A 5310-nucleotide genomic window follows, 5' to 3' on the forward strand; every position below is an offset into this window, starting at 1 on the left:
ATGGGTATTAAGGAGGGCATGTACTGCATGGAGCACTGGGTGTTATACGAAAACAATGAATCGTGGATCACTACATTAAAAACTAATGATCTACTGATAAATCACGGATCTGTACTTCTGAAACAAATAATGCAATATATGTTAAGAAAAGAAAAAGAAGAAGATAGCAGGAGGGGAAGAATGAAGGGGAGTAAGTCGGAGGGGGAGATGGACCATTAGAGACGATGGACTCTGAGAAACAAACTGAGGGTTCTAGAGGGGAGGGGGTGGGGAGATGGGTTAGCCTGGTGATGGGTATTCAAGGGGGCACGTTCTGCGTGGAGCACTGGGTGTTATATGCAAACAATGAATCATGGATCACTACATCAAAAACTAATGACGTAATGTATGGTGATTAACATAACAATAAAAAATTATTAAAAAAACTAATGATCTAGTGTATGGTGACTAACATAACATAATTATAAAAAAAAAAAACTGTCAGATGCATCATAATGACTCAAAGCCCCTAGAGGTCAGTGATCTGGTGTGTTTGGTGACTTTACTGCCCCCCCTCCAGTCTCTCCACCCCCTATATCAGGACTTTTCCTGCCTGGAGTTGCAGGAGGTGGGGTTGGCCTTGGAGGGCACCTTCATGTTCGTTGGGGGGTGCTTCTGGTATACATGGGGAAAGAAGGGCTGGTGGGACAGAAAGGAACTGGCATCCCTATCCTACCTGCAGAGGAACAAATAGCCGGGAAGATATAACTAACAAAGCCAATGGGCGTGGGCCGAGAACAAGATGCATCCAAAGAGAGAGCCCTCAGTGGGGAACTGGCAAGGCCAAGTTAGGGAGGCTGGGTTAGGAGACAGAATTTAGAGAAATTCCCAGAGCTGAGAACATAAGGGAGAGAGCTTCCTCTCAGGCTGAATCTAGAAGGGAGGAATTGATATTGAGGATCTTGGCCTGTCAGACATCTACCCCCCCACCCCATTTTATTGAGATATACCCGTTTTATTGAGATATAACTGACATACAACATTGTGTAAGTTTAAGGTATACAACATGTTGATTTGATACACTTATATGTTGCAAAGTGATTACCACCATAGCATTAGCCAACATCACTACCATAGCAAAGTGGTGATAGCATGTAGGGATTAGGTGTAGAGCTCTAGATTCAGATGACCCAAATCTGAATCCTGGCCCCGCTTCTTCTTCTTCTTCTTTTTTTTTTTTTTTTTTTAGGTATTTATTTATTTATTTATTTATTTATTTATTTATTTATTTGTCAGAGAGAGAGAGAGAGAGAGCACACAAGCAGGGAGAGGGGCAGGCAGAAGGAAAAGTAGACTCCCCACTGAGCAAGGAACCTGATGTGGAACTCCATCCCAGGACCCTGGGATCATGACCTGAGCTGAAGGCAGACGCTTAACTGACTGAGCCACCCAGGCTTCCCCTGACCCTGCTTCTTAAGCTTAAGGGCTTAGGGCAAGTGATTTACCTTCTCTAGGCCTTGTTGCCTAATCTGTAAAATGGGGAGAATAATACTAGCCTACAGATGTATTGTCCAACAAGTGGCACCTCTTATTATTTCTTCTTCTACTATTGCTATTATAATAGTGTCTAACATATCATAGGCACTGTATTTTTTTTTTGTTTTTGTTGATTGTGGAATGTATACATGTGCTGCGTATGAGTAATCAGGATAGATTTTCTCACAGAACAAAGTGCAATCAACCAATGCAGACTTTAAACAACTTCTTTCAAGTACTACAAACATTGGCTGGACATTAAAAGCTCACTTTAGTTTTGTCCTTATGGGGCCTGAGGACTGTCTTGTGCTTATTTTCCTGGATGTCCTCCTATCACATAATCGGGTTTGCTTCATTCTCTGGGAGTTACAACCTGCCAATGGAAACATCAGCATCCTCTTCTCTCGGGCCAGCAAGCTATGTTATAGAAAAGAAAACAGTCCTCTTGACCTGCACTTAGATGCAGCCTTGATTTGGGGCATCCAGGAGTTATGAGGCTGGACTCTGTGCTGATGGTCTCTGCACAAAGATCACATTTCCAATGATGTGGATTCCTAGCCACAATATGGCAAGAAAAAGGATTGCATGTAATTTGCACTCTTTATGACCCTGACAACATGATTGTTATGGCCACCATGCCAATTTGGATGACTAAAGCAAATGAGAAGAAGCCTTAAATAAACCAAACAGAGATGTCAAAATATTAGGATGATCAGATCCCATCTGGAACACTATGTTGACTTTTGGAGACCATATTTTAAATGAATACCCTAAAGCTGTATTCCAAGGATAGCAACATGCTGAAAACAATAATGGTAATTTATGGAACACAGTACATAGACGTGTCAGGTACTGAATAAAGAGCTAAAAACACTTTATAAGCATCATCCCCTGGAATGTTCACCACAACCCTCTAAGAGAGCTAATGTGGTCCCTATGTGACAGAAGAAAATGCAAATACTAGGGAACTATAAGTAACTTTTCTAAAGTCAAGCTAAAAAGCTATAAACATGGGTTATAACCTCAGGTCTTTCTAACTCCAAAATCTCCTCTCTTTAAATGACAGAGATTTGGACCATGACTTTTCAGGAGTTGGAAGCACTTAAGAATGGTTGAAATGGAGAAAATTTGACAAAGATAAGACATGGTATTTATCTTCAATGTAAGGAAAACATCTTTGTTCTATTTAGCAACAGACCTTCATTCTATGATGGCAGTTATCTGGAAGCAGATTTGACCTAATTGTAATGGGAGTTCTTTAACAGTCCGAGCAGACTTGCGAGACATGGGCAGACCTGGGCAAGTTCTGAACATCCCAAAACATCAAGCAGTGGCCCAGTGTTCTCCCAACAAGGATGTGGTAGAGGTACCTTTACATTGGGTGATGACCAGACCATCACTTCTATGCAATCTGAAATCAGCCTTTGCACTGTCTTATCAGGTTACAGATATACACACGATGGCCAGCTCTCATGTACAGCAGTGTCTAAAGGAGGACCCTTTGGATCTCAAATGATGGAAATCCCAACTGGCCTAAGCAGAAAGTCATAAAAATAGAAATAAATAAACCAGTGGGAACATATTGACTCAAGCATTTGAAGAGTCACATGGATGTGGATGTGACTAGAAATGACACTGGATCTAAGGTCACACATGAAAACCTCAGGATCCGATTACCTTCTTTTCTTTTCCTTTTTTAATTTTTTTATTGTTATGTTAATCACCATATATTACATCATTAGTTTTTGATGTAGTGTTCCATGATTCATTGTTTGTGCATAACACCCAGTGCTCCACGCAGAATGTGCCCTCTTTAATACCCATCACCAGGCTAACCCATCCCCCTACCCTCCTCCCCTCTAGAAACCTCAGTTTGTTTTTCAGAGTCCATCGTCTCTCATGGTTCGTCTCCCCGTCCGACTTACTCCCCTTCATTCTTCCCCTCCTGCTATCTTCTTCTTTTTCTTTTTTCTTAACATATGTTGCATTATTTGTTTCAGAAGTACAGATCTGTGATTCTACAGTCTTGCACAATTCACAGTGCTCACCATAGCACATGCCCTCCCCAATGTCTATCACCCAGCCACCCCATCCCTCCCACCCCCCACCACTCCAGCAACCCTCAGTTTGTTTCCAGAGATGAAGAATTCCTCATATCAGTGAGGTCATATGATACGTGTCTTTCTCTGATTGACTTATTTCACTCAGCATAACACCCTCCAGTTCCATCCACGTCGTTGCAAATGGCAAGATCTCATTCCTTTTGATGGCTGCATAATATTCCATTGTGTATATATACCACTTCTTCTTTATCCATTCTTCTGTCGATAGACATCTTGGCTCTTTCCACAGTTTGGCTATTGTGGACATTACTGCTATAAACATTCGGGTGCACGTACCCGTTTGGATCCCTACATTTGTATCTTTGGGGTAAATACCCAGTAGTGCAATTGCTGGATTGTAGGGTAGCTCTATTTTCAACTGTTTGAGGAACCTCCATACTGTTTTCCAGAGGGGTTGCACCAGCTTGCATTCCCACCAACAATGTAGGAGGGTTCCCCTTTCTCCACATCCCCGCCAACATCTGTCGTTTCCTGACTTGTTAATTCTAGCCATTCTGACGGGTGAGAGGTGGTATCTCATTGAGGTTTTGATTTGGATTTCCCTGATGCCGAGCGATGTTGAGCACCTTTTCATGTGTCTGTTGGCCATTTGGATGTCTTCTTTTCGATTACCTTCTTTTCATCTCTCAGCTTTGCTCCATTTCTCTTGAGTGACTCTAAAACAGCCTCTCTCTTGCTATCCTTTTTTAAAAGATTTTATTTATTTATTTATATATTTGAGGGAGAGAGAGAGAGAGCAAGCACAGAGGGAGAGGGAGAAACAGACTCCCTGTTGAGCAGAGAGCCCGATGCGGGCCTCAATCCTAGGATCCTGAGATCATGACCTGAGCCCAAGGCAGACGCTTAACCAAATGAGCAACCCAGGCGCCCCTCTCTCTTACTATCTTTTAATAGCAAGATGGCTGCCAGAATTTCTGGAAGATTACACTTTTCCAGGTTCAAAACCAGCAAGGAAAAAAAAATCTGAGCTGAGTGTGTTTTTCCCAACATTTCCCATGAGTCCTATGATTCCCTTTAATAAAACTGACTTTGATACTGCGCACACCTAGAACTTACTACTATGTCCAGAGAAATGGGTGGTTCGATTAGTTTGGGCTAGGCCACATGTTAAATTCCCAGGAGCCCCACCCAGACTGCATGGACAGAAGTGGGAGAAAAGTGGATCTTTTTAGTCATTCAATGAACATTACTGAGGACCTACCATGTGAATAGAGCATTGCGTTAAGCACTGCAGAACATACAAAGATGACTAGAAATAAATCAAAACTGTTGTGTATGACAAAGAGAAGGTTTATTTGTACGGGATGACATTTAGGAAGTAGCTTATCATCATCATTCTGCCTTTGTGTAGAAAACATTTTTCTTATATTATGAAATCTGAGGACCATCTTACTGGTTCTCAACCAGTCAGTTTTGTTCTCTAATCCCTACGCCCCTGTCACCCACACCCCCCGCCCCCGACCAAGGGACATTTGACAATGTCTGGAGATATCTTCAGCTATCGCAACCAGAGGAATGCTCCTGGCATCTGGTGGGTAGAGGCCAGAGTGTTGCTAAATATTCTAACAATACACAGGATAACCCCTCACAATAAAGAATTATCCAGACCAAAATGTCAACAGTGCTGAGTTTGAGAAAACCTGCTCTAGTGGAAAGCACATAAACATACATT

This window comes from Eumetopias jubatus, unplaced genomic scaffold, assembly GCF_037043125.1.
Source record: "Eumetopias jubatus isolate StellerSeaLion01/CBP00866 unplaced genomic scaffold, mEumJub1_p1.0 scaffold_2, whole genome shotgun sequence".
NCBI lineage: Eukaryota > Metazoa > Chordata > Mammalia > Carnivora > Otariidae > Eumetopias > Eumetopias jubatus.